The sequence below is a fragment of the Canis lupus genome, chromosome 35, assembly GCF_048164855.1.
Source record: "Canis lupus baileyi chromosome 35, mCanLup2.hap1, whole genome shotgun sequence".
NCBI classification, from domain to species: Eukaryota; Metazoa; Chordata; class Mammalia; order Carnivora; family Canidae; genus Canis; species Canis lupus.
The window spans coordinates 13,384,423-13,404,427 of NC_132872.1; the positions used below are offsets into that span (position 1 = coordinate 13,384,423).

The following is a 20,005-nucleotide window of genomic DNA, read 5'->3' on the forward strand; positions in this document are numbered from 1 at the left end:
CAAAGAAACCCTTAAGTTCTGTTATTCTTGAACCGTCAAAACTGTGTTATGTTACCTTAGGCTTGATAAATTGCAGTTGTTTAGAAAAATCACACACCCCCTAGACGTGATATTTATTAGCCAGAATAGTTTCTTAACATGAATACCTTCTATTCTGATCACAATGGAAATTACTTCCCAAAGCTGGACAAATCAATACTATATAATTTCATGGAGGTGCTATTAGCATTATTAACTACCAGGTTCTGAGCTGTAGGATCTTTTTCAGCTGCAGCTTTGATTTGGTTGTACTAAGTCCATCCAGAGACTAATTAGAACTACACAGGGCAGGACAGATGAAAATTTTAAAGCACCAAAGTGCAAAAGTTCCACAGTTTATAAGCAACGTTAAAGGCTTTCTGTTTCATCAAACCCTTTAAACCGCTGTGCCAACATTATGCAGCTACTGTTTGACTTTACACTTTTCTTCTCAGTTCAGGGTCAGCATCTTCTGCACACTTGGGCTCAAGTAATCCCCATTATGCCATGTTCTGGAAGTTACCTGGTCCTGCCCATGGACATCTCTAGTATCTGGGACCTTTTCCAAACCTGGTAGTGGAAGCGCTTGGAAATCCTCCACCACCACTAGGTGGAGGACACCTGTTCCAAGGGTGGGAGAGGCATGAGATACGAAGAGAAAGGAGGAAGAGGTTCCAGGGCTCCCAACCCATCCGGGAGGTAGGGGACCCTCAGCCTCAGGTCCCCTGCTGCTCTACACCTGTCAGCTCCAGGTCTCCAGGAGCGCCAGCTTGGGGCCCCAAACCCCGCCCCCCAATGCCACATACTGCAACCCCCCGCCCCCCAGGGGGGCCCCAGGACACTGCTGAGCACCGTCATCTGCAGCTCAGAGGAATCCGTGCTTTGTTGTAAGTGAAGGATGACAGGTTACCACGACCTAAAAAATTGGAGCACCGTCAGCTCGGCAGGGATCCTCCAGGGAAAGGGGCAATCGGGGACGTCTGCGTTCCCTTCTTTCTGCCCCGCTTCCCGCGACCGGGGCATCATCCTTCATTCCCCTCCCTGCCCCGTAAGCTCAGAGGAGCTCTCTAATCGTTCTTGAAAGCCTTGCACGCCCTCTTTCCCTTTCAGCTTTTCCAACTTTCCAAACTACCGAAGGACGCGCGACGAGCAGCGCGGAGAACAAGATACAAAGAAGTTTTTCTTGTTAAAACACCTCCTTTTTCCAGGTTCTCAGGGCGGCCCCTTTAAGGAACCAGGCCCACCTCCCTCCCAGGCACCTACTGGCTTCCTCTGCTGCCCATCACTCTACCTTTAAGAATATTTCCTGTTCCTTCAACCCAACTTGCGCACCTCCGTCCCCGCCGGCCCTCCCCATTGGGCCGCGCGCCCGCTTCTCCCTCCGTCTCCTCCCGCCCTCTAGCCTCGCGCAGAGGCGTCCGGGCTCTGATTGGCTGCCGCGGCAGCCTCCCCGGGGCCGGATTGGCGGGCCGGGCGGCAGGGGCGGGCGCGCGGCGCAGCCAGCGTAGGCTGTCCGCGTGCCGAGCGGCGGCCGCGGGAGGGGCGGGGAGGGGCGAGGGGCGAGGGGCGGGGGGAGGGGGGCTGGGAAAGTTGAGGCCGCGCTGCCGCCGGGTCTCCGGCCTTGAGGGCTCGGGCTCGCAGCGGCGGCGGTGGCCGCAGGAAGAGGCGGCGGGGGCGGGGGGAGAGGAGGGCCTGGGCCCGCGCTCCCCCAGCCCCAGAGGAGCAGGCGGCGGCCGCGGACGGAGAGGTTCGCCCCGGCGGCCGGACGCCCCTGCCGTCCCCGCCTGGGACCATGACCCGGGCGGGGGGCGCCGCCGCCGCCGCTGCCGCCGCCGCCGCCGCCGCCGCCGAGGCCGAGACCGCGCAGCCCGCGGGTGAGTGACTGCGGGAGGGGGGCGGCTGACAGCCGGGGCGGGGGCCGGGGGCGGGGGCCGGGGCTGCGGGGGCGGCTCCGGGGGGCGGCCCCGGCTCCGCTCCACCCACCCCCACCCCCCGGAGCCGGAGACCCGAGCGCGGAGCCCGGCGGGGCGCGAGCGTGGGCTGCGGCTGCAGTGCCCTCCGCGACCTCCGGCGGCCCGCGCCCCCTGCTGCCCGGCCCGGCCCGGCCCGGCGGGGGGGACTCGCGCGGCCGCCCGGCCCCCAGCGGCGCGCGGGGCGAGCGCGGCTCCTGGCGGCCCGGGCGCGCGGGGCTCCGGCCGGAGGGCCTCCGTCACCCCCGTCTCCTTGCCTTGCTCCCCGAGCTTCCTCGGACCCCGCTGGTCGGACGCACGCGACCCCAGAGTCCGAGAGTCAGGCTTGCGTCTCCTCTGTGCGAGCCTTTCCTGTCCTCTGGTAGGATGGGTGCAAGCGGGTGGCCAACCCTCGGAACCCGGCTCCAGGTTTCTTGGCTCTTTTTCATGTCTCACATTTTGATGGTTGGGTTTTCCCTCTGCCCACCCCCCACCCCCCTCCCCGCCCCGTGGCTACGTTGGGAGATGGTCCTTGGAGTTTGCGGACTTTGTCAGGAAATACGAGGCTGCGCGAACCTGCGTGTGTGCCACGGGCTTCCAACTTCTGTTCTCACACCATTTTTACCTTTAAGTAGATATAGTGAGTGACCTAACACCCTCCCCAAAAATAAGACAGTTGTGGCTAACTTAAATTTCGCATAAAGAAGACAGTTGCTTACCTATGAGCAGAGTACAGATTTCTCGAATACACACTTTGTGAGGGACATGGACCCTGAGGCATATTTCATGCCTTTGCTTTTTTCCTTTAAAAACAAGTGACCAAACAAACCAACCTGCTTTTTAAAGGATCAACAGGCTGTCATACTCTCTAATCACCTTTTTTTTTTTTTTTTAAGATTTTTAATTTATTCGTGAGAGATACAGAGGGGGAGAGAGAGAGAGCGAGGCAGAGACACAGGCACAGGGAGAAGCAGGCCCCATGCAGGGAGCCCGATGTGGGACTCGATCCCTGGGACTCCATCCCTGGGACTTGATCCCTGGGACTCGATCCTGAGCCTGACGTGGGACTCGATCCCTGGGACTTGATCCCTGAGACTCGATCCTGAGCCTGACGTGGGACTCGATCCCTGGGACTCATCCTGAGCCCGACGTGGGACTCGATCCCTGGGACTCGATCCCTGGGACTCGATCCTGAGCCGGACGTGGGACTCGATCCCTGGGACTCGATCCTGAGCCCGACGTGGGACTCGATCCTTGGGACTCGATCCTGAGCCCGACGTGGGACTCGATCCCTGGGACTCGATCCTGAGCCGGACGTGGGACTCGATCCCTGGGACTCGATCCCTGGGACTCGATCCTGAGCCCGACGTGGGACTCGATCCCTGGGACTCGATCCTGAGCGCGACGTGGGACTCGATCCCTGGGACTCGATCCTGAGCCTGACGTGGGACTCGATCCCAGGTCTCCAGGATCAGGCCCTGGGCCCAAGGCGGCGCTAATCCGCTGAGCCACCCCGGCTGCCCCCTCTCTTATCATCTTAATGTGTTTGTTTGTTTTTCCCACAAACACTTGTTTAACGTAGCACAGAGTTGTTGTATGGGATACATTTGTTTCCCTTCATTTGTGAAGTATTCTGACCATATTTGTTACAAAATAAGCAAAATACTTTGTAGTCCTTGCACATCTGAAACCAGGACTAGTATAATGTCTCTAGGTACTGCAAGAATGACTACTTAAATCTCACATTTTGCTCTTCATATGTCTCTTGTATATGTAGGTATTACATCCTCTCTATATTTAGGAGAGAACATTTGTAAAAATCCATCCATGGATGTAGCCTAGAACATTCCTTAATATGAAAGCATTTCACTGCAGGGATGTAAGGGCAGCATGGGATGGAAATGTTTTCTAAGTTAGTTGTCTGTAGGACATCATGGAAATAAAACTCTTAAGTTTCACACCGTGCAGTCAATGAACCAGTCATGTAAGAGAAATTGATGGGTTGTTTTCTGATTTTCGGAGATTAGCATTGTCAACAAGGGAAAAGAAACACTAAGAAAACAGAATGTTTAACTCAGGTTGGAAGATAAGCTTCAGTAGGTAATCAGCTCAGAATTGTTACTTATAAACAGGAACTGAGATCAAGTGTAGACTTAACCATATCTGTCATGCCTTATACTTCTCTATCCTCAAGCCCAGTGGTTCTGAATCTGGACTATCGAGTAGAATCCCCTTGTATGCTTTTACATTTTAACATCCTTGCCGCTCCCCTCAAAGATTCTCTTGCTTTTGATACGGGGTAAGCCCTTGCCGGAGGTACAATTTTTAAAGATTTCCAGGTGTTTCTGTTTAGCAGTCATGGTTGAGAACTACTGAGCCTAGAAGTGTCCAAGCTGCTAGGCTTGTGTTCTAGGCTCTGTTAAAATCAGGCCCTCACTCATGCGTCCACTTTTTACCCAATGCCTTCCAAACCTTTGGACCTTCTCATGGTCCCACAACTATGTGGTTCAGATCTCTGCTTTTCTTAATGACATTGATCTTTGCAACCCTAGTTTCAGGTTTGATTCTATCTCAGATGTTTCTGTTGTAGCTTTCTCCCACCTTGACTTGCATTGAATTCATGTATGGATGTCAGTGTCTTCCATATCTTTTCCTGATTTCTTCAGAAATTGATTATTTTCTCCTCTGTGGCCCCATAACATCTTGTACTTATTTCTGGGTTAATGCTAATCACGTTGCCATAAATATGTGTTTCTCCACTCTTTCCACCAGACTGCTGCCTCGAGCCTCCATGTTGAGCAACTCTACTTTGTATTTTTTCTTTAAAGTAGGTTCCACACCCATTACATTGTATTTTTAAATACCAGTGCCACATAGCAAAGCTAGAACCCCCAACATAGGAACTGTGTTCTCTTCGTCTTTGTAATTTTATTTATTTTTAAAAGATTTTATTTTTGAGCAATCTCTACAGCCAGTGTGGGGTTTGAACTTCCAACCCTGAGATCAAGAGTCGCATGCTCTATGACTGAGCCAGCCAGGTGCCCCCATCTTTGTAATTTTAGGACCTAAGGTAACACTTGTCATTAGTAGGGACTTAGTAAATGTTTGTTGAATGAATAAATGACTGTCATTGTTATATGGCTGTATAGAGACAGCCCTATACATCTTTACGTAGGTTAATTTGACATTGAGTGATTTGCTATTAAATATTCTTATGTCTCATACTTACATTAGGAACTCGTTAGTGGAATTTAAGTAATTACAGTTGTGGCAGATCCCTTAAACTTGTAATCTTCCTTCCAATATGTGTGGGGATATACAGTCTTTTACCCTGAGCTCTAGAGGTTGACTCTTGTTGTCCATAAAATATTTGTGGAACTCTCACTAAGAGAAAGGCTTTTAACTGTCCAATTGGATAGTTTTTCTTTTTCTCATTAAAGTTTCCATATGAGTACAATTGTACTACTTCAGAAGGCCAGATCTTTTAATTAGATCAGTAGAGCATAAGTTACTCCTATTAATGTGCTAATACTGTGTTTTAAATTCAGTTCATCAAGTATTTATTGAGTGCTTACCATGTGCCTAATACTCATAGGTGCTAAAGAGAATACAGAAATAGTAAACACGGAGAACTCAGCTCTTAAGAAGTTTTTAGACTTATAGAAAGGATTGGAGAATACCATATCAAATAATTAAGGGACTGAACACAGTATTCATTAGATGCTAATTTAAACATAAGTACCCCAAATCTAATTTTCTATCCACTATGGAAAATTAAGAAAGACCAGATATTCTTCCAATAGACATTTATTACTCCCATATATTGAGTAATAATTGTTGAGGATACAAATCTAAAAGATGTGGTTTCTACCATTTAGAAGCCTAACAGGCTAGTGGGAAAAACCAGTAAGCATGTAGATTATATTTCATGTTAAGACTTTGTGGAATATTATGTCAGGATGTTTGGGACTAATCTCTAGGGATCAGAGAAAGTTTCAAAAAGGATAATTAGGAGTTTTCAGTTGGAAGGTTGATCCGAACATTCCACACAAACTAACAGGTACAAAGGCTGGAAATGAGAGGGAGCATTTCTTAATTAAGGTGCTGAAAATAGATGGGTATCAGTGGAAAGTGCTATGTTAGAGAGTATGGACTTTGGAGTCAGACAAACTTTTATTCCCAATTGCTTTGAGCCCTTATAGGTCTTGCCTGTGTGGGGTAGCAGTAGTCTACTGGTTACTTCACTGCTAGTGTTAGTACAAAGAGGCACCCCAGGATTCTTCCAGTTTCCATCTGTGCGCCTGTACTTTCCCTTTTAACTATTGCCTGGCTCTGTGTGGAGCCCCAGATAACCTTACCTCGCAATTAGTGAAGCTGTTACTGGGTCTCTGGTTGAAAGCTTTCTCACCTTAGCTATTATAATTTCTTACAGCAGGAGTCACGGTGAAAGGAGACAGGGAGAAGAAAGTTGAGGTGTAACCATTAGAGGAACCACTTCCACCTCCACTATAATTTCTCTTAGGTTATGAGCAATAGAAATTGCCTTTGGCTAACTGAAGCAGAAAATTTATGGGTAGATTTATGGATAGATATTGGGTATGCTCACAGAAGTGAGGAAAAGCAGAATAAGCAACCCTTGGAACGGCCTAGGGACAGCAGCTTCTAAGATTATATGGGCCTATGGGGCTAACTCAGCTCTAGCCACCTTCCTGCCTTGTATGGTCTTATTGGTCATCCCTGGGCCAACCCCAGAGATAAGCTCATGTTTGATGGTCCTGTCAGATCTCAGAAATCAGGCAGAGAGGTTCTCCAAAGGAAAACTTAGGTATTGTTGTCATAAAGCCAAAAACAACAGATATTTCCTATAGAGTTCATCGGATTTTGATAATGTGGAGATCTTTTGCAAGCAGTTTAATAAATAAAAGCCAGGTAATGGTGAGCAGAAGAGTGGATGGTGAGGAAGAAGGGACATTGAGTATGAATTACTTGTTCAAGAAGCCTGATGGGTGGGAGGGAGAAATAATGGGAACACATAGAAGGTGTTGCAAGGTCAGAGAAATTTTTTTTTGCCTTTTAAATGAAGAAAAAAAAATGGAATAAGAATGTATTTTAATGGAAAAGCACTAACAGAGAAGAAGTTAATAATATGAGAGAGAAGAGATATTACGTAACAAGATTACTAAGAAGTGAGAATGATAGAATCCAGAACAAAGGTAGTGGGTTTAGTGTTAGCTGGAAATATTAGGGAAAGTTTTAGAGAGGAGGATGGACTTGCACTGGGCCTCAAAGGGTTAATAGCATTTGAAAAAGCTAAGCAAAGTGGAAAGGTCATTTCAGTGGGCAAATAGCAAGATTTAGCAAAAAAAATGAACAGCTGATAAGGAGCACAGGGAAGAACCTGTCTGGAGGGCAGAGGAGGGAAGGGTAGATGGCATGATTAGCTTGATAGCCCTGCTCCTGTGTGTGTGTGTGTGTGTGTGTGTTGTATTAAGTGTAAGTGGATGAGTGAGACTGGCCAGTGAAGAAGGTGGTGTTAGGTAGAGTCATGAAAGCTAGGACCCAAGAGTTTGGATTTGAAACAGTAGATGGTAGAAAATAGTACTGTGGATTCCGGAGCACGGGAGGTACATGTTGAGTACCATGAATTGGAAATATTACCAAGACATTGAAATATGAAACCATGGAAGAATAGGTGAAAGACTGGGAGCTAAAAAGACTTGGGGACGCCTGGGTGGCTCAGTGGTTGAGCATCTGCCTTTGGCTCAGGGCCTGATCCCGGGGTCCTGGGATTGAGTCCCACTGAGGATCCCCTCAGGGAGCCTGCTTTTCCCTCTGCCTATCTCTCTCTCTCTCTGTCTCATGAATAAAAAAAAAAAAAAAAAGAGCCAGACATGTATAAAACAGGGCCTAATCTGAGATGGTAGGAAAAAACAGGAGGAGATGAGCATTGTGAAAAGAATTGAAAGGATTTGGTGAGAAAGTTTGTAGATTATTTTTGGGTTTAGAGCCAGGTTAAAGTTTTGGTGTCATTGACAAAATGGAGAAATTGGAAGAAAGTCTCTTAAGAGGCAAAGCAATTCAACATGTTGCAAAAACCTGTTAATTGGTATTGAAATGAAATGTTCTGAAGAGAAGTTGCCTAACCAAAGGTTTGGAGCAAGATCTGTGTTGTAAGTTGGCTTTATTATAAAAAAGTAATGCCTTTTACACAGAAACTGTTTGAAACTATGTAGAGAGAAAGCAAATAGAAAAGCAAACAGTATGGAGCCTTGGAAGTCAAAGTGAGAGACAGGGATTCGTGTTAGAGAAAGATGATGCATAATTGGGGACAAGGAAGGGAACGTAGGAGAGAAAATGTGGGGAAAAAACAGCAGCAGCCTCCAGTCCTGCAGAGAGGAGGGGAAGGCAGAGAAAGACCTCTGATGTGAACAACAGTAGTCCTCGTCTCTAAGAAAGCAGTTTTGGTTGGTGGAAACAATCAAAAGACTCTGCCCGGGGTTTAGGAAGGATTGGCCAATGAAGGAAAGATGAGAAGCTTCAGAGGATAGAAAAGACAGTGAATTCTTATTTAATAAGCTCCATAGTTTGGAAGCAAAAGAGAAATGGCTAAGAAGAAATGAAGTGCTAAAGAGAAAGGAATCAAGTATAGAGTCCCACCATAAACGGAAGAGTTAGCTTTAGGATGTTCTGGTGGGCTGAAGGGACAGATGCACGGGCAGAGGTCTCTTATGGTATATGTAGGATACAGTTAAGGAACTCACACTAGGTGACTCCGTCTTCCCAGTGAATTAGGGGGGAAATGGAAAAAGGCAACTATTGTGTAGTGAGCTCTTGCTGTGTACCAAACACTTTGCTTGATCTATTAAATGTATTAACATGTAAACTCACAACAGTCCTCCCAGATGGTGGTGATAGTCTCTCAGTTTTAAATGTGAGGATGCCAAGACTTTAAGGAATACTTATTTTTTTATGGAGGAACTTAAAACAATTATTATTATTTTTAACTAATCTCTACACCCATCATGGGGCTTGAACCTACAACTCTGAGATCAAGAGTTACACACTCCGTGGACTGAGCCAGCCAGGCACCCCAAGGAATACTTACTTTATTTTTTCTTAAGACTTTATTTATTTATTTGAGAGAGTGAGCACATGAGAGAGAGAGAGAGAGCACACATGAGTGGGGGGAGGGGCAGAGGCAGAGGGAGAAGCAGGCTCCCCACTGAGCATGGAGCCCAACATGAGGCTGGATTCCAATCCTGAGATCATGACTTGAGCCAAAGGCAGACACTTAACCAACTGAGCCACCCAGGGGCCCCAGGAATACTTACTTTAAAATCAAATAGCTAGTGAATGTCAGCTTTAAGATTTGATTCTAGGTCTGATATCAAAGGCTATTCCCATTCACCTATACCATTCATTCATTAATATGAGGTAGCAAGTATATATGGGGGTATTATAGTGATTAGAGTGACTTTGCCTCAGAATTACTTTCGGGGCCTTAAAAAATTCCTGCACCCTGCCTCAGTCTTTCACTCCTTCACCAACATACTTACTGATTACCTATTATATTAGCATTCTCCAGAGAAACAGAACCAATAAGATACATATCACAAGATGAGCCCAGAGCATCATATAGTGCAAAAAAGTAAGGAAGCACTAAAAAAAAATGAGGGTGAGAGAGAGGTGAGGGTATGTGAAAAGGATATAGGAGCCAGCCTGAAAGAGTCCCCAATGACCAGAGCTTGAACAATTTTAACAACAAAATAACTGTAGCATTCTATTTTGACACAAAGGATAAAATATTTCCTTGACTCCATACTGATATAAATAAATGATTGAATAAATAAATTGGGGGAGAAGAGAAATCTCCTTTGCAGAATAATTGTAAAAAATATATTTAGATACTCCCTTCTCCAAGAGGTGGGTATTAGTTCCCTTCTTGTTGAATGTGGGCTAGACTTAGTACCTGCTTCCAAAGAATAGAGTATGGAAAAAGAAGAATAGTAATGTAGCAGTAATTACTCGAGTCTTGTTAACAGGAAATTTCAGGAGGAAAGTTGGTGTGGGAGACTACATCTTTTATAACTTAAATCCTTTAATGTGATCTAAGTCGTTTAATTTAGGGTGTTTTATTTATATAATGAAGAAATCTAAGGCACCTGGGTTGTGTGGTTGGTTGAGAGACCGACTCTTGGTTTCCGCTCAGGTCATGATCTCAGGGTCATGAGATTGAGCTGTGCATTGGGCTCTGCACTCAGCAGAGTCCACTTGAGACTCTTTCTCCTTCTGTCCCACCCCTTAAAATAAATAATCTTTAAAAAAATCTAGTTAAGTAACAAAAAGAATTAAAAATAGGAAAATAAGAACACATCATTATTAGTGTTCAAAAGCTGGGAAGAGTGTCATCTAAAGATCAAAAACATTGAGGAATTTATGAAAAATGCAGTGCATATGGGATCAGGTTGATGGCAAAACCATACGGTGTGGAGAGATCTGCAACCCAATATGGACATAAAGGGGAAACAGTAGGAAAGTGAGTTTTCCCACTGCAATTCTGGAAAAATCCCAAAGCTCATAGACTGTGGAAAGTAGGAGAGGGTAGAGGTTGACTGTCTTAGTCTGTTCAGGCTGCTCTAACAAAGTATAGACTGGTTGACTTGTAAACAAAAGGCATTTATTTCTCACAGTTTTGGAGGCTGGAAGTCCAAATCATGGTGCCAGCATGGTTGGATTCTGGTGAAGGCCTTCTAGATTGCAGACTACCTACTTCATGCTGTATACCCTTACATGGAACAGGCAAGCTTTCCGGGCCTTGTTTCATAAGGGCACTAATCCCATTCACGAGGACTTTACTCTCACGACCTCAACATTTCCCAAAGGCCCTGCCTCCTAATACCATCACCTTGGCGGTTAGGATTTCAACATATGAATTTTGGGGAGACACAAACTTTCAGACCATAGCAATGGTCAAAGGTAATTAATTAGTAGACTTCAGAACAACCATAGCAGGGCAATTAGAATACCTAATTACAGCGCTTACTCACAGGGCTAAGCTACTAGCACATATTTGTATGAATTGAGGGTATCTCCATCATGGACTTTAGGGGCAGAGAGAGAATCAGGGTTATACTTTAGAGAACTTCCAGTTTTCACTGTGAATGTGGTGCTCCTTTCTTCAGAAGGCACTCATCTAGTTGTTTACCTCATCCATCAATGTGTGATAATTTTGATAGCCAGAACTCTTATTTTTTTTTTTTAAGATTTTGTCTATTTATTTGACAGAGAGAGCTTGCACACAAGCGGAGCGAATGCCAGGCACAGGGAGAGGGAGAAGCAGGCTCCCCTCAGAATAGGGGGCCCAATGCAGGATTCCATCCCAGGATGGTGGCCTGAGCCAAAGGCAGATACTTAACTGACTGAGGTACCCATATGCTCACCCAGAACTCTTTTTTTTTTTTTTAATATTTTATTTATTTATTCATGAGAGACACAGAGAGAGAGGCAGAGACACAGGCAGAGGGAGAAACAGGCTCCATACAGGGAGCCCAACGTGGGACTCAATTCCCGGTCTCTAGGATCAGGCCCTGGGCTGAAGGCGGCGCCAAACCGCTGAGCCACCCGGGCTGCCCATCAGCCAGAACTCTTAAACTCAGCATGGACATTCATGGCAGAGAAGACTAATTTTTACATGTATTAAAGTACTGATTCTTAGTAGTAGATACACATTAAAATCAAATAGGGAGCTTTCTTTAAAAAGATGATTTCTATAGTGCCTGCAGAATTGAGAACCACTTTGTTAGGGAAACCAGCTTCATCTGCCAATTCAGTTAACTGACTCTCACTAAATATTTTTTTTTTAATTTTTATTTATTTATGATAGTCACACACAGAGAGAGAGAGAGAGGCAGAGACACAGGCAGAGGGAGAAGCAGGCTCCATGCACCGGGAGCCCGACGTGGGATTCGATCCGAGGTATCCAGGATCGCGCCCTGGGCCAAAGGCAGGCGCCAAACCGCTGCGCCACCCAGGGATCCCCCTCTCACTAAATATTTAAGGAAAACCACTCTTTCATCAAGAAAGAGTGACATCAAGCTGAACAGAAGGAGGAATTGACCTTTGAGAAAACAAATTGAATATAATAGACAAAAGATAACATTTTTGTCCTAAAATATCCTAAAAAATTCGAGAGCATGTAATCTCCATAAAATAGCAATGAGTGCTATGAAAAAGAAATGAGAACAAGAAAGTTTTTGGAAATTGGAAACATGTTTTCTGAAATAAAAACTTTGGTAGCGGGCTGAATAGCAGCATAGTTATAGTAGATGACTAATGAACTACATAATGAAACCAAGGAGTTCTTCTAAAATATGGTACAAGAAGACAAAGAAGAAAATTATGAGCTATTGGACTTGGAAAATAATTCTAGAACTAACGACTCTAGAGCTAAAATTCTACACAATTGTAGTAAGTGTCTGGCATGGGAGATGGGCAGTGGACAGTTGGTGGGTAACATAGAGTATGTTAAAACTTTTAGTGGGAGGGGAGGAGATCATACTGTTTTAATAGGAAGAAAGTATATTTAAATTTTAATATTAAGATACTTTATCATAAGCAGTTCCTTTTCTCTCAGCTTTATCCTCTCAGCTTTGCTTTTCTTTGTGTACACTTTCATCCTTAAACTGGCGTCTTTCTTTTGCAAGATGTCTGTATTTGAAATTATATGTTTTCTCTTTAAATTGGAAAGGGAAAGAGCATAGCTACCCACACCATCAAAGAAAAGTCCTGAAGTTTGTTATGTTTGGACCAATTTGAGACCAGTCACTGTGCCCAGAAAAAAAAAATCACTTGCCAAGGCCTGCCAGCCACTACCACTGAAGCACAAGGGCTGATTTAGAGGTACTTACGTAAGTGAAAATGGGGGGATTTCATGAAGTGGAGAGGAGAAAATACCAAATAAATGTCCACTGTAGTATGTTTCTCAAAATTGTTAGGGAGATTCATAAATCAAGCAGATAAAGTAGGAAAACAGGTATTGAGGAAAATAAAGTATGAGGCAAGGAAAAGTAAAAAAATGGTGGTGGGGAGAGAACAGAATATGACCATCAGGGACAATATTTACAATAAATATGACTGGAATAAATTCTCTCTTTTTTTTCCTTCTTTTTTCAAAAAGGCTCTTAGATGGTATAGAACCAAATCTCCAGGTGACTTCAGACAAATATAAAACAAAATAACGCAGGAAGTTTTAAAAAGAAATATGCATGCTCTGGGGGCGAATGTTGAGTAGAAGAAAATGCACAGTAATTTTTTTTTTTTTTTTTTTTATTCATGAGGACACAGAGAGGCAGAGACATGGGCAGAGGGAGAAGCAGGCTCCATGCAGGGAGCCCGATGCGGGACTCGATCCTGAGAGTCCAGGATCACACCATGAGCCAAAGGCAGGCACTAAACCGCTGAGCCACCCAGGGATCTCCATGCACAGTAATTTGTTATCAAAATTTATTCCAAAGAGCAAACATTGACTTTTAAAAATATTTAATATAACTTTTTACCTAAGGAGATAATAATACACACTCTTCTCAAATACTCATGTAACACTTAACAAAAATACATCACGTAAGAGGACGGTAAAGAAACTCTCAAATTCTAAAAATTAGATACTTTTTGAAAAAAGTTTATTTAGGTAACCTCCACACCCAAATGTGGGGCTTGAATTCATTACCCTGAGATCAAGAACCGCATGCTCTACTGACTGACCAGCCAGGCACCCCTAAAAATTAGGTACTATTTATTGCCAATCATAATACAAGGGAACAGTTCACATACACACATATAAATTAACAAAGGTGGAGCCAAAAAAAGAAATACAACTACTTGGAAAACTTTATTTCAACTCAGGTTGAAGAGGATGTGAAAGTTGAAATTACAAGGAAGAAAAAGTCAAGATAATAAAAAGCAAATCACAGAAAAAAGTATAAAGGATTCATGACATGTGAAAGGGTATTCAGTCTCACTAGTCATCAAGGAGATGCAAGTTAAACAATAATAAGATATCTTGTTGCCCTTTGGACTGAGAAGAGCTCAAAATATGTTGATTGCAGTCTTTTTTTCAGGATAGTCTTTAGTAGCAAAAATAATAAAAGAGGAAAAGGGAAAAAATGAGTAATTGGTCAATGGAGAACAGCTAAATAAAGTATGGCTCTGTGCTACATAACACTATGTACATATTAGAAAGAATAAGGTAAATTCATATTTACTTACCTAGAAAGATGTTTATATTTCTAACTAAAAATAAAGCATGTTTCAGAGTGACATATATGGAATGATTTCATTTTTATAAAAAGTTTATGTGCATGTGATAATATCAAGAAAATTGGTATCAAATTGATTCCCAACTAGGAGAGTAAAACGGAATAGATGGTGGTGGGGACTTTAATTTCTTCCCCACAAAAAACGGATGTAGTTTTTTGTTTTTCAATATAGTATTTTTTAAAATAATTTAAAATTTAGCTGAAACTACATACTATTTAGAAATTAATGACTATTCGGCGATTGACAAAATTGTACCTTGAGTAAATATTATAGTCTTAAATACATTTGTTAGAAAGACTGAAAAGTTAATTCATACTGTAGAAGAGAAAATGCATACATGTGGCAGAGGATTAAAATTCTATATAAGGATATACAGTAGGTTTTTCTCATGCCCTTTCCCCATTCCCCTTTTCAAAGGTGATCCTTCCAGAGAAATTCTGTGCATTTGTAACATATACATATATATTCTCCCCATCCCAGAGGATAGGTATTATGTATGTTTATAGCTTTTTAAATAAAAATATATACATATAAATATATATGTATATGGGTGTGTGTGTATATATATGTATATTTATATATACTATATGTAAAATACAGTTTGCTAGGGCTGACATAAAATACCACAGACTGGGCAGCTTAAACAAGAAATATTTTCTTGTAGCTCTGGAGGCTAGAAGTCCAAGATCAAGGTGTAAGTAGGTTTGATTTCTTCTGAGGCCTCTCCTCTTGTAGATGGGTGCCTTCTTGGAGTGTGTCTTCACTGGGTCATTCCCATGTCTGTGTGGTCTGTGTTTTAATCTTCTTTTTTTCTTTTTAAAAAGATTTTATTTATTTGAGAGAAAGCGTGAGCAAGAGAGAAAGCACAGGAGTAGGGACAAGGAGAGGGAGGGAGGAGCAGACTCCCCACTGAGCAGGGAGCCCGACTTGGGGCTCCATCCCAGGACCCTGAGATCATGACCTGGGCTGAAGACGGAAGCTCAACTGACTGAGCCACGAATGCACCCCTTAATCTCCTTTTCTTATAAGGACACTAGTCATACTAAATTAGGGTCCACTCTAATGACCCATTTTAATTTAATTACCTCTAATGACCCTATCTCCAGATACAGTCACATTCCAGGGTACTAGGGTTTAGGACTTAAACATGAATTTAGGGGAGACACAATACAGCCCATTTTATAATTATACATATATACATATATTTTATTTATATTACACATATGTACAGACATACATATATATTTAGAGTGAATATTTAGACATTATGATTCAATCCAATTTATTTAAAGATTTTATTTATTTATTTATGAGAGAGAGAGAGAAGCAGAGACTCGGGCAGAGGAAGAAGCAGGCTCCATGCAGGGAGCCTGACATGGGACTTGATCTTGGGTCTCTAGAGGACCACACCCTGGGCTGAAGGCAGTGCTAAACCGCCGAGCCACCCGGGCTGCCCAATTCAATCTATTTTAGATTGAACCATCTGACATGTAGTTTCTAGAGGGAGAAAAGGTCAAATGTGGGCAATTTCAGATGATTCAAAATAATACTGTGACATATTTAATCATTCTTTTAAAAAAGATTTTATGTATTTATTAGAGAGTGCGGGGGGAGGTGGGGAGGAGCAGAGGGAGAGAATCTCAAGCTGACTCTGCTGAGTGCAGACCCAGCCCAGGGGCTCAATCACATGACCCTGAGATCATGAACTGAACCAAAACCAAGAGTTGACGCTCAACCAACTAAGCCACCTAGGCACCCCTCTTTATTTATTTAGCAGTGAGGAGGGGCAGAGGGCGAGAGAGATTGACTCCCAAGCAGACTCCCAGCTGAGCGTGGAGCCTGATACAGGGCTTGATCTCACAACCCCAAGGTCATGATCTGAGCCAAAACCAAGGGTCAGCTGCCTAACTGCCACCTGAGTGCCCCCAATCATTCTCCTCCTAAAAACAAAAAAGTTCTTTTGATGAACTTTTGGGGTGTTTCCTTGTCCTTTGCTACTTGAAACAATTTTATAAAGAATGTCCTTGGGGTGCCTGGGTGGCTCAGTGGTTGATTGTTTGCCTTTGGCTCAGGGGGTGATCCTGGGATCCTGGGCTCCCACAGGAAGCCTGCTTCTCTTGCTGCCTCTCTCTGTCTCTCATGATAAATAAATTTTAAAATCTTAAAAAATATATCCTTGAATAATGTCCCTTTGCACATACATGAATATGACTTATATAGTAAGTTTCTAAACATTGTTGCATCAGAGAGGTACATGTTTCTGCATCAGAGAGGTAACAGATATGGGTCCACAGTATGTCAGGAGGAGTTGATCCAGGTACTCTGCCACAGGCCTTCCATCAGCGGCAGGGTGACCTCAGCAGAAAGAGACTGGAGCCTTAAGGACAGAAGCAGATGCTGGGGGTTGGGGAGAGAATGTAAGCGATAGTATTGGGAGAGGCATTACCCACATCAAAGGAACCATATTGAAATATTCTTAATGGATTGTGACTAAAAATGACTACGGGACTTTTATTGTATAATTGTGATCAGTAAAGTCATGGGATCCACCCTAAATTTTACCCAAGGAGCAGGATCACCCCATAGAGATTTATATTGGCAATGGAAGGTATTTTGTAGTTATTGCATTTTATGTGTCCTGCTCTTTCAGTGTTACAGTTACTAATATGTCCTGTATATATGTAATTGTTTGGACTTAATAGGTAAATGTCTGGAATTAAACCACCAGACTGTTAAAAGCAGAGGGGTGTTCATACTTCATATACTTTGTGCTTTTAAAAATTTTTACAAAGAGCAAGGATTACTTTTACAACTGAATTTTTAAAAGATTATTTATTTTAGGAAGAAGTTGGGGAGGGAGAGATAATCTCAAGCAGACTCCCCTGCTGAGTGCAGAGCCTGATGTGGGGCTCGATCCCACAACCCCTATATTATCACCTGAGCCAAAGTCCAGAGTTGAACACTCAACTGACTGAGCCACCCAGCACCCCGAGTTTTTAAAACTTAATGCATGAAATCTAGATATAATTTCTTAGCCAGGAGTGTTTGTAGTTTGTATGGATAAGAGCAAGAAAAGGATCTAACAAATTCCAAACTGTTTACAGTGGGTATTCCTGGAAAGCATGATTGTAGAGCAGAATAACTTTTCCATTTAACTTTATAGATTTCTGTACTCTTTGAAATTTATTTATTTATTTATTTTTATTTTAAAGATTTATTTAATCATGGGAGACACAGAGAGAGAGATCTCGGCAGAGACACAGGCAGAGGGAGAAGCAGGCTCCATGCAAGGAGCCTGATGTGGGACTTGATTCTGGGCCTCCAGGATCACACCCTGGGCCGAAGGCGGTGCTAAACTGATGAGCCACCCTGGCTGCCCTGAAAATAATTTTTAAATAAATTGGTTGCTTGTATAGTTTGTAAATAAACATTTAAAACCTTTGGCTTATTTCTTTTTCTTTGAGGGACAGTTTGATTCAACTTCACAGAGAAAGCTCCAGGGGCAGGACTTTGTTCATTTCCTTTTCTTTTATATGTTGTAGTATCTCTGGGTTGGCATTTGGGAACCACCCTGACTAATTAAGCACCAAGCATGGATGGTGATACGAGTGACAGGAAGGAGCCAACAGATAATGTTAGAGGATGTAAGATGTCTGTAATGGCAGAAGAAATGAGGACTTCTGATAGCAGTTACACAAAGCAGAAGACAACATAGCACACTCATAAATTTATAAGTCCTCAACTACCCACCATGATGGAAAGCAGCTGCTGAAACCAAACAGAAAGGAAGGATTCTTTGGGCTCTAAAAAGCACCCTGTGCTGTCTCTGAACTATATAACACAGATGTGCCAGATTTCATGATATAGTGAGTTGAACAGGTAGACCAGGTAATAAGACATTCTAGGTAGAGGGTTCTTAACTTAAAATATGCTGAAGGTGGTAAATGCAAATAATAACTCATACAGCACAATATGGAAAGCAAAGATGCCTAAAGCATTAAATAAGAAATTAGAGCATATGTGTCCATAATGTCAAACATAAAAACTATAATCACGATTTTGTATATTTAATGACAGAAATGCTCACCTCAAGTAAAGTGTAGAATGCAAAATTGCTTATGGTCTAACATTTGTAAAAAATCAGTCTTATGCAGGAAAAAAATCCATAAGAAATATATAAGAACATCAGCAATAATTCTTGTGAATTCTGGTCAAGTGATGTGATTGAGAGTAGTTTCATTTTTTTCTTTATGTCTGGCTTTGTTTTCTAGGTATATGTTCTTTTTATTATAAGGAAAGTGTTAAAAACTGTTAAATAAGCAGTTATAGAGTATAAAATTATATTTATTTCAATTACATTAGGGATATAAATGGCTGTGATTCAGACCAGAGATTTAAGCTTAGTTATGTTATCATTTCCATGGATCATGCTTTAGTTCAGTGGGTTAAGTCATTTTGATTGGAGAGAGCTAAGGATTTGCTAGAGATCTCAGATAAAGAAATAGAACACATTTAAAAACTGCCTATGTAGGCATTCCATAAAGCATTATAAATAATTGTAAATACTTAAGAATACATTAAGCAACAATAAAATGGAATTAAGTATAGCAGTTAAAAAGATTTCCCACAAACTATGGACAAATTATGTTTAAGCAATGTGCCAAAAAATGTTTTCAACTAAGACCTTTTAATTCTAATTTGAAAACTTGATGCTAAGAGTTAGATTTTTCTTCATTGTATCAAAGACAGAATTTAATCTTTACCACTAATTTGGTTCTTGGTGGAAAGAAAACACAATTTGCCCCTGAACAATTAGACCTACTTTAAAATGCTAGTACTTATTTTTGGTAGCTTCACATTTCCTCTGTAGTAGGAAAATTGGGGATGATTGGTAATGAGATAGAATTTTATACTGAAAAAAATTAGATGTATAAATAGATTTTTTTAATTAAAAAATTTAAATCTTCATAAATTCTGGGTTTTTTAAATTTAGGAAACGGAGACATGGAACTGTACAATGAGAAGGGGGCTGTCTTCAGTGGGGGATGGGAGCAGTTAAAAGTCCTGTCAGGAGAAAAATCACCCTGAATCCACTGATTCCTGCTATTCCATGCCATGAAAATAGATTGAAACTGGTCCTATGAATAGCGAATCCAGGCTGTAAGAATCTCAGATTCAGTAGTTTACACTCTGGGTGTTTCAGAGCTTCACATAATAAACTGATGAAAAAGATGAACGAGAATTTCAAATTACCCAAAGAGATTTGCATCAAACAGTTTCTTTTCCTTTTTAAACAGAATGATTGAGATACAATTCACATACCATAAAGTTTAAAGTGAAATTCATTGGTTTTTAGTATATTTGCAGAGTTGTGAAACCATCACCATAATCTAATTTTAAAACATCTCATCATCGCCAAAAGAACAAACACTCTCCCTATACTCCCAGACCCCCTTAGCAGACATTCCTCATCTTCCTCAGCTCCTGGCAAACACTAATTTACTTTCAATCTCTATAAATTTTCATGTTCTAGAATTTAAAGTAGATGGGATCATACAATATGCAGTTTTCTGTGGTTGGCTTCCTTCACATTGCATGAGGTTTTCAAAGTTCATCCATGCTGTAGAATGTATCAGTACTTCTTTCCTTTTTATTGCTGAGTTATATTCTGTTGTGTGAATATATCACAATGATAAAGTTCATATGCATTTGGATTTTCTCTT

At 42.3% G+C, this 20,005-nt stretch overlaps 1 protein-coding gene across 5 annotated transcripts in view; it reads left to right on the forward strand.

Annotated features, from left to right (window-relative positions):
- The first annotated feature begins 1,626 nt into the window (after positions 1-1,626).
- USF3 (upstream transcription factor family member 3) overlaps positions 1,627-20,005 on the forward strand; it is a 50,309-nt gene continuing 31,930 nt past the window's right edge. For 3 of the 5 annotated variants that reach the window (XM_072812141.1, XM_072812144.1, XM_072812139.1), the window contains exon 1: positions 1,627-1,892. The gene's annotated coding sequence lies outside the window, so the exon portion shown is untranslated. Of the gene's footprint in view, positions 1,893-3,215; positions 12,867-20,005 lie in introns of those variants that run through there. The other 2 variants (XM_072812142.1, XM_072812140.1) reach the window with 1 other exon arrangement.